Source organism: Enhydra lutris, unplaced genomic scaffold (assembly GCF_002288905.1).
Source record: "Enhydra lutris kenyoni isolate GAN:26980312 unplaced genomic scaffold, ASM228890v2 scaffoldscaffold17, whole genome shotgun sequence".
NCBI classification, from domain to species: Eukaryota; Metazoa; Chordata; class Mammalia; order Carnivora; family Mustelidae; genus Enhydra; species Enhydra lutris.
Window position 1 is genome coordinate 1,587,068 of NW_019154101.1, and position 10,708 is coordinate 1,597,775.

Here is a 10,708-nt window from a genome sequence, read left to right on the forward strand (position 1 = left end):
CAACCCATTTCCCCCTTCCTGTGCTTAGCAGACCTGATACTTATTAAAACCTTGTGGGCATCATGATAAGGATGCTCTCAGCCTTCCTAGAAGCCTCCAGGAAAACATCTCAGTCAGGTGCAAAATGTCTGGATGAGTGTGGGGGAAAAGCTCATTATCAGAAAGTGAAGGAAAATGTCACTGTTGGACTGACAATCTCAATGCAGAGGTAGTACCAAGTGAGTGAAATTTGCCTTATAGTGCCAACCTCAGGCAACCAGAGAAACCAACTGGTTTCTCTTTTCTCATCCCTTAAGACCCCAAGTTCTCCTTATCCTGCTGCCATGAAGGGAGGTGAACAATTTATTTCTTCTATGATAAATCTAAAGTAGATAATCACTCTTTTCTCCAGATAATAAGGCAACACTTGTAGTCAAAAGGGTTCTCTTTTTCTAGTTCATTTATTTCTTTTATTTTTTCCCATTTATTTACTTTTAAAGATTTATTATTTATTTGACAGAGCGAGAGAGAGAGAGAGAGAGATAACAAGCAGGGGGAACAGCAGAGAGAGAAAGAGAAGCAGGCTCCCTGATGCAAGGAGCCCAATGCGGGACTTGATCTCAGGACCCTGGGACCATGACCCAAATCAAAGGCAGACGCTCAATCGACTGTGCACCCAGGTGTCCCTCTAGTTCATGTAAACTCATATGATCATCATATGATGATACACTAAATTACAGAAGTAGGTCAGTTTTATCCTACTGCTCCCAATCAGGAAAATAGAGTTTAATTGGTAAGGGAGGGTAGTGATAGCTAAATTTCTTAAAAAATCTTTAAGCCAGGGGCACTTGGGTGGCTCAGATCATGATTTCAGGGTAGTGAGGTCAAGCTTGTGTCGGGCTCCGCGATCAGCGGGAAGTCTGCCTGAGATTCTCCTTTTGCTTCTTTCTCTACTTGTTCACACAAACGCACCCTCTCTCTCTCAAATAAATATGTTTTATAACAAAATCTTTAAGCCATATGGATGATTTCATGACTTTCCAACTTCCCAGTGAATTTTTCCAGTGAATCCTTAAGATTCACTGGGAAAAGAGATGCTTCCTATTTTTCAGGTGCAGAAAGCCAGGCGCTCTCCTTGGTGGGAATGCCCATGGGATGCCCTTTCAGTTTCCCTCCTTCCCAGAGAGCCAGTGGTTCCCAGAGGGCCACTCAGCCAGCTCCACATGTTCTATTGCCAAGGCTCTCCAGTCAGGGTCTTTACCCCTCTGCATGTAATACAAATTTCTATGACAAGCTTATAACTCCCAAAGGAACTTAAAGTAATTATGTTTTGGCTTTAATATAGATGCCATTTGTCCCACACATTTACATCAATCCAGTTATAGTTCAATTTACATTATTGGTATTTGTGGAATAGATACTGTGAATAAAGCATTATATAAATGATTAGGAAAAGCAGTTCTCACTCATGGAGGGAATAGAAGAAGGCCTGGAAAACTTTTCTTTTCCTTTTTAAAAACAGTTTTGTTGAGGTTTAATTTACATACTCATAAAATTTACCCATTTTAAGGGTATGATTCAATGACTTATAGGACGTTTGCAGATTTGTGTGAACATTATCACAATCCAATTTTGGAACATTCCCGTCATGTCTGGAGTCTTAAAAAATTATGGATGCCCAGGACACCTAGACCCATATAGTCAGACTTTTAAAAAATTTTTTTAAGATCTTATTTATTTATTTGACACAAGAGATCACAAGTAGGCAGAGAGGCAGGCAGAGAGGGAGAGGAGGAAGCAGGCTCCCTGTAGAGCAGAGAGCCCGATGCAGGGCTCGATCCCAGGACCCTGGAATCATGACCTGAGCCAAAGGCAGAGGCTTTAACCAATGAGCCACCTAGGTGCCCCTGTAGTCAGACTTTGTGAGGGTGATATACGCAGCTTCCCAAGGGGTTGTGGAATGCAGAATGTGGAGAAGGACTGCCGCAGAGGATACAAATACAGGTGTTTCCTAGTTCCCACTCTTACAGAACTTAGAGTCTACAACTGTCCCAACCTAGGCACTAGCACCATTTTGAGCTGGATAATTCTTTCTTGTGAAAGGGCTCTCCTGTGCATTGTATGGTGTTTAGCAGCATTGTTGGTCTCTATGTGCTAGTAACACTCTCTCCCCCTATTCCCAAATTGAAACCACCAAAAATATCTCCAGACATTGTCAAATGTCCCCAGGAGGAAATTGGCCCCAACTGAGAACCGATGGTTTACAAAGGCAACAAGACATAACTAGAAATACGCCAAAAGCTTGACAGAAACAGTAATACCATGAAAGATACAAAAACAAATCTATAGCAGTTTAAAGAAGAAAAGATCTCCTGTGTGCCTCAGTGTGCTACAGTGTCAAGATGGTGGGCTTCAAAGCAACACATGTTTAGACTGATATCCCAGCTCTGCCAGTGACTGGTTTTATGATCTTGGATAAGGTAGCCAAATTTTACGAACCTATTTTCTCACAGTAACCATTCAGGATATATGTAGCTTAATATTATCTGCAAAATGAAGATAATGATACCTTGGCAGGAAGTGCAGAGGTAGTGCACCAAGAATTTGCACACAGTAGGCACTTGGGAGAGTCTTACATTAATTGAGCATCTACCCTGCCAGGCATTGTGGTAAATACATTACATAATATTGCATTTCATCTTTACTACAATCTTATTAATTCTGCATAATGATCAGCCCTAGTTTACACATCTGGATATGTCTTTAAGCTGAAACTTAGAGTCAAAACTGATGAACCTATCGAGGTCTCGGTGTTTGGTAAAGTGGGAGGTTAAAGAAACAGATGGGTCTGCATATTTGTGAGCTATGCTCTATGACAGTACTTCTGAAACCTGCTCATCAGAAGAGCCACCTGGTACGTCATTAAAAATGCACAGCTACAGATGCAGAAGTTTTGTGACTCTGTATCCTCTATAAGTGCCACAAATGATTTCTATGAACATCCAAGTTTGGGGGTGGTTGTTACGGTACTTCTCATAAATACTAAATAAGTGTTAAATAAGAAATAAGCTAGCTAAAAATTCTGGCTTGGAAAATTAGGAAAATGGGTAGGATTTCAATAGAAATAGTAAGGAGGGAATAGCATAAACAAAGGTAAGAGGCTTACATGTGGAGGCTGTGCCTGGGTATTATAGTAACAAGAGCTAATGTTGTTTTACATTGACAGATACTGTCCTAAGCATATTACATATATCATCTTATTTAATTTTCTCAAACCACCTTGTGAGGTAAATACGATTATTTTCTCATTTATAGATGAAAAAAACTCAAGTGCAAAGAGGTGGGGTAACTTGTATACTTGTATAAGATCCCGTAGCTGGCAAGTGGTCAAGCTGGGATTTGAAACAGACTTCTGCCCCATCCTCTTACCAACTGAATCAAAGTATCTGAGGCTCCAAGATGTATGGAACTTGCTCAACATAGCTGCTCATTCTCAAAGATTAGATGGACACCTGAATTTGTCTATTCCCAAATCTTGATTCTTCCACTACATCACAATTGTTTCACTCTAAATTATAGGGAGCTTTGGATACTGGAGCTTCCAAATTACTTAAAAAATACTTATTTCATGCCCATCCTTGACTCAATGAATAGTCACAGGGTGCATACAGTGGACCAGAGCCACAGAGCTGCACAGGGCTAAGGCATGGTTGTGTCCTGGGGGGATCACAATCTTGTGTGGAAGCAGATGCAGAAGCAATTAATTCTAACAGTAGGGAAGTGTGAAAAGCACTCTGTATAGAGAACAGAAAGGACTAAACTCTGCCCAAGGTAGTAGAGACTTGAAGAACAAGCCTAGGAGACACACCAAGGGCAGAGTCTAATCTTAATTCTTCAAATAATAGGGCACAGGTGAAAGCAGAATCAAGATGGCATTTTAAGTTCATTGATGGTAGGATGGAAATCAGTTGTGAGGAGATAAATTGTTAGTCCAGTCCGGAAGTTATGATAGCATTCTGAGAATAAGATGGGAGACACTGGGGTCTTAAATTCGGGCCATGAGTGTGGGAAAGAGAAGGTGGGGGGAGATGGTGGATAATATGTGCACTGTGAACATACAGTTGGTTACTAAGTCCTCCTATGTGCTCTCTACTGGGCAGGAGGACTTACAGTGGGAAAGGGTATGAATAATCATCCATCGGTCTATCTATCCATCCATCCATCGTCCATCCAGCCATCCAGCCATCCAACACTGACTGAGAGCCAGCTATGTGCCAGACGCTGGTCTAGCCATTGGGCATATAGTTACGAACAAGACAGCAAGGGCTGAGCCTGGTGGTGGGTATTATAGAGGGCACATGTTGCATGGAGCACTGGGTATGGTGCATAAACAAAGAATCTTGGAACACTGAAAAAATAAAATTAAAAAAAAAAAAAGACAGCAAGGGCTGTGCCCTACCAGGGTTTATATTCTAGTAGGGAGATATGAATTTTGATTGATGTCTTGCTGGAAGGATAGGGGTTCACTGTGTAGGGAAGGGAGTCAAGACCTTTCCAGTAGAAATGATAGGACATACAAAGGCCCAAATGTAAGAAATAGCATAAAATATAATTAAAGCCCTAAGAAACTTAATATGGTTGGCTCATAGGATATGTGGTGGAATGGCAAAGGTGGAAGGAGATGAGGAAGGGCCAGTCAGGCACAGAGCTGGGAGCTTGGGTATTATCCTGTGGTGAGGGGAAGGTTTAATTAATTGTGCAATGTCTCTGCCTTCCTCTTCCCCCTGCTGCTGTGCCCTCTCCTCCTCTGTATTCCAGTCAGCATGCATGCTTGTCATTCCCGCCAAATGAGTCAGTGGAGATGGGAGCATTAATTTATTTGAGCAGACATGTGTCAACATCATTTGGAGAAAAGGCACCAGACCCATTACACACACTCAAATAACATGATTAGGACTACATTTGAAAGCAGCAAACCTCGGGCCTTTCTAATTCAGTCCTGATTGGTTCAGCCCACTCTGCTGCTCAGTCTGTCTCTTTACCAAACTTCTACTATCCTAGCTTCCCACCTCTCTTTCCCTTTTCCCCTACATGAGTGCATGCACACACACACACACATACACACACACACTTTGCCCAACTCTGTCTCCCTCCTGTTATCTTAATTCTTGTTAGGGCAAGTCGTAATACTCACTGGATTGCCATAGCAAGGCAGGGGTAAATTCTTAGGACCTATCTCCCTTAATGTAGGAGAAGGTACTAAAATAAAAAACATAGCCTGATCCTAATCTCCTTACATTTTTATTACATTCATGAAATTGTAAAGGCAAGATCTGGACGGGATCTTAGAGACTGCCTAGTGAAATCTATCTCCTTCATTTTAGGGGGGAAAAAAAGATCTCAGAGGAATTTATCCAAAGTTAAGAAGGCTCTGGAGTTGAAAGCAACACAAGCTCTTTCTAGTTTCTTAATTAATGGGAGATACGTGTGAGCGTCTATGAGTGAGTGTGAGTGTGTGTGTGTGTTGAAGAGGAGTGTGTGGTAGAAAGCCTTGGGGCTTTGTGGAAAGTGGAAAAGGTAAAACACAATCTCAACAGCCACACAGCTAGGCTTTATAGATGCTGGAACATTCTTTAAGTTCTGCAGGAGTCGAATGAGCACGAAATCTAGGTCATCTGGCCATGCCCTCAGCATCAGAAACTCTTAATTCCTCCTTAAGGGTTACACCTTGTGATATTCCCATTCTTCTAGATCTCTGTTTCTACTGTTCCAGCTGCTTCTTCTACCTCAGGATAATGACTTGAGAAAAACCTTATTTGTCTTCTTTATGCCTTATGCTGACTCTTGGCTTCTCCTGATTGTGGTTTCTACTTGTTGGTTTTCTCTGTGGATAATTGAGTTGGAGCCCATTGCTAACTCTCTCTCCTTCGGTCTAGCCTTCAAACTCCCTAGGAGAGAGGGACTGATTGGTTCATTTAGTCTCATAGTTATTCTTTGTAGACAAAATTCTTGTGCCAGCCCTTCTTGGAGACAGCCACCTGGCCTGTGGATCCACTGTCCTTGGCCCTTCACCCGTGACCAGGGAGGCAGGAGTTCGCTTTTGTAAGATGGGACTGCGCAGGTGGCAGTGTTGTAACTCCTTTCCAAGTAGACTCTCCGTAACATTTAGTGACTAATGTAGGGCTTGAGTCCAGGTTCAGACTCCTACTTTAGTGCCCTTTCCATTATGCCAAACTGGCCTGGGTTCTCGATGGTTCTGTGTATTTCTTCCTCACCACCTGCCGGTCCCTTAGCTTCTCAAGCTGTGCATAGCACCCCATTGCATTCACTCTCCCATATAGCAAGGTCCACGCTTAGATCCCAGAATGATTGAAAAGGACCCGATAGAGTAATTATAACTAAGAATGGCTTGGTCTCCTTCCTTGGGTATTTACATTTTAATAATGTCTTAAGCTGAGCAAATTACCCTCTAATGTGGCATTTCAGAGTGCTCCAGTAGGAAAGAAGAATTTGGGAAGGAGCAAATTTTCCAGGGCTGCTCCAGTTACCATATAAACAGCAACTTACTCTGTGTGCCAATAAACAGACCTTCCAACCTTTCTGCATACATCATCTCCTCTGTCACCACCACCTTTATTTCACTGATGAAGATTAAGAAGTTAATAAATTTTCTGGGCACAACCCAGATGAAGGATGTTGAGACTGGCACAGATAACCACTTTTTATGCTCCAAAAGAAGCTTATGCAACACAAGGTGAAGGATGAAAAGTCCCAGTATAAGGGAAAAATTTTTCTAATTTAAAGAATTCTCAAACTTTCTATTACCCATTGCGTTCTCCTGCAAGGCAGAGGTACGGTCGTTCACAGACCTGGAATTAGTTGTCTTGTGTTTCAGGATAGAGTTATTAATCATTATCCTCATGCCTTCTATGGACTGGGTAAGATTTAAGAAGAGCCCATTAGCACCCAGTATAGAGTGAGTAGCCCCCATGGAGAATCCACTGTAAATATATTTTTAAAAATATTTTGTTTATTGGGGCACCTGGGTGGCTCAGTGGGTTAAGCCGCTGCCTTCGGCTCAGGTCGTGGTCTCAGGGTCCTGGGATCGAGCCCCGCATCGGGCTCGCTGCTCAGCGGGGAGCCTGCTTCCTCCTCTCTCTCTGCCTGCCTCTCTGACTGCTTGTGATCTCTCTCTGTCAAATAAATAAATAAATAAAAAATCTTTAAAAAAATATTTTGTTTATTTATTTGAAAGAGAGAGAATGAGAGAGAGAGAGAGCACACGAGAAGGGGGAGGGTCAGAGGGAAAAGCAGAGTCCCTGCTGAGCAGGGAGCCTGATGTGGGACTCAGTGCTGGGACTCTAGGGTCATGACCTGAACTGAAGGCAGTTGCTTAACCAACTGAGACAACCAGGTGCCCTCCACTGTAAATATTTTTATTTTTACATTTATTTTATACATGTTTCAAATAAAATTGAGAATAGTTATGTGTATATATATGCATATGTGTGTATTAATATTCTATTTATCTAATTTCATGTTATATTACAGGAATTTTTATGTAACTGAACATGTGAAATGTTATTTTCAAAATATGTTATCCTAATAAACTACATAATATTTCACCATTTTGATATACTGTATAAGTTAAATATTTCCCTCTTGGTGGATATTTAGGTCATTTTCAAATTTTCACTATTACAATGATGCTGTAAAACATCCTGATTTGCATTAATTATTATTCCTTAAGATAGATTCTCAGATCTAGAAATAGTGAGCTGAAAAGCATGATGATCTTTCAAGCAAAAAAAAAGTTGTCTTTGGGACGCCTGGGTGGCTTAATCGGTTAAGTAGCTGCCTTTAGCTTGGGTCATGATCCCAAGGTCCTAGGATTGAATCCCACATCGGGCTCCTTGTTCAGCAGGGAGGCCTTGATTGAATCCCACATCGGGCTCCTTGTTCAGCTCAGCCTTCTTATCGCTCTGTGTGCTGCTCTCCCTGTTTGTACTCCCTCTCTCTGACAAATAAAATCTTTTTAAAAAAAGTTATCTTAGAGGCTGAGTTGTAAAGAAGATGCAGGGGCTGATCTAGGAACAATGCCAGGACCCTCATCTCAAGTACAGAGAAAACTTTACGAGTCAATACTCTGTTTCCTCTATCATGGGAAGGGAGCCCACTTGGGGTGTGACTTCCATTTTGTCTACCTTTTTTGGGAGAAATATGTGACCAGAGTTTGGAAAATAAGTCAGTCCTCTAACATCATTGGCCACCTCCCATTTTCTGCTTAAACCATACTCTCCCTTCAATAGCCTTCTGACTACTCTTAGAATACCATCCAGGGCCCACAAGATCCACACCACCTGCCTTCTGACTGCCTTTACCACCACCTTGTGACACTTTTCCCTTCCTTAGCTTCCTTCAGTGGCACGAACATGCCAAGCTCTCTTAAAAAACCTTAGTTCAGCTTTTTCTCTCTGTCTGGAAGATTCTTCCCCACACTGTTTATATGACTTAGATCTCTCTTTTTCTTTAGGAGTCAGTTTAAGCATTCCCTCTCGGAGGTTTCTTACCTGACCATGGCACTCAATCTTCGTCTACTTTTCAGAACTTACTAAAATGTGCAATAATTTTACTTATTTCTCTGTTACTGTTTTTTCCCCCCTCTCTGCTTCCTATGCATGATGGGAGAGCAGGTTCTGAGCATACCATGTAAAATCTGGAAAAAACCTGGAGCTTAACAGAGTGACTCCCATGTAGTAGGCATTGCTTGACTATTTATTGTTGAATTTCTGATGCATTTGGCCAGTTGTAGCAGTGAGACAGATATAAGATATAAGTGAGTAGATATAAGAAAGAAATATGCTAAGGAGTAAAATACATTTCCCCATCCCTCCCCTACCTATTCCCAACCTCAAACCCTGTGTAGCCTGATTTGGCAAACCATGAAATAGAAAACGTGTATTTCTCTATCTGGCAGAAAGCCCATGAAACTTCCGTGCAGAAAGTTAACTCTCAATTTTATTTTCTTCATTTTTTATTTATTTAATTTTTTAAAAAAGATTTATTTTATTTATTTGAGAGAGAGGGAGAGAGCGCATGAGAGGAGAGAGGTCACAGGGAGAAGCAGACTCCCCGCCCAGCAGGGATCTCGATGTGGGACTCGATCCCCAGACTTGAGGATCATGACCTGAGCTGAAGGCAGGTGCTTAACCAACTGAGCTACCCAGGTGCCCTATTTTATTCATTTTATTTTATTAAGGGTTTTATTTATTTTTAATTTTTAAAATTTTCTTCATTAAAAATAATTTTTAATTTTTTAAAAGATTTATTTATTTATTTGACAGAGAAAGCACATCGAGAGAGGGAATATAAGCAGCAGGAGTGGGTTGGGAAGAAGAAGCAGGCTTCCCGCCAAGCAGAGAGCCGGATGTGGGGCTCAATCCCAGAACCCTGGGATCATGACCTGAGCCGAAGGCAGATGCTTAATGACTCAACCACTACACACCCCTTTGTTTTTTTTTTTTAAAAAGGCTTATTTATTTATTTGAGAGAGAAAAAGTGAGTGAAAGAGAGAGTGGAGGGGAAGGGCAGGAGAAGGGAGAACCTCAAGCAGACTCTGCACTGAGTGGGGAACTCAAAGTGGAGCTCCATCTCATAACCCTGAGATCATGAGCTGAGCTGAAGTCAAGAGTCAGACTCTTAACTGACTGAGCCACACAGGTGACCCTCATTTTCTTCATCTTTAAGAGAAGCATAATTACAGTACCTGCCATACAAGGTTATTCTAAATATGAAAGTAGATAACACGTGTCAAATACTTATCAAGGAACCTGGTATAAGGTAAGTGCTAGGTAAACCTAAGCACTGCGGACATGTGGTGTTGTGTTGGTGAGCCTGAAGATGCTAATGATGAGGATGGTGATGATGAAGATGATGATGCAAGAAGACTGGCTTCCTGGTTGAACTCAGAGAACACCCTTGGAGTTAACAGTTCTCATACAGCCTTAAGGGAGAATTCTTTATTTTTTTGGTGGGGGTGGGATTCAAGCAACACAAATTTCTTCTCTTACAATTCTGGAGTCAGAATTTTGAAATCAGTCTCATTGAGCTAAAAGTCAAGGTGTCAGCAGGACTGGTTCCTCTTGAAGCTTGTAAGGGGGCACTCTGTTCCTTGGCTTCTTCAGCTTCTAGAAGCAATCTTCATTCCTGGGCTCATGGCGTTGTTTCATTTTCAAAGTGCATCACTCCAGTCTCTGTTTCTTTCATCACATTGCCTTCTTGTTCCTTTGCCCTCTTGCTTCCCTCTTATAAGAATGCTGGTGGTTACATTTATGACCTATTGGATAAGCTGGGATAATATCCCCAACTCAAGAACCTTATGTCTGTAGAGTCTCTTTTGCAATATAAGGGAACATTCACGGGTTCTGGGAGTTAGGTTGTGGATATTTTTTGGGGGGGATTATTCAGCCTACCACAACCACCCATCATATCCTCATTTCCCACTTCCCCAATGTAGATTTAGGATGATCTGTGAGGCCTCCATTGCATATAAGCTCAACACCCTTGTTCTCACTTTTGTTGTGAGCCTCATCCCTGGCTAACTGAACCCTCCACTGACTATGTGCCTGCATCCAAGCAGCTCTATGAGTCTGGAGAAACATGCAATTGAGCCAGCAGATCCCACCTTAGTTTCTTTTTCTTTCTCTCCCTCCCTCCCTGCCTCTCTCTC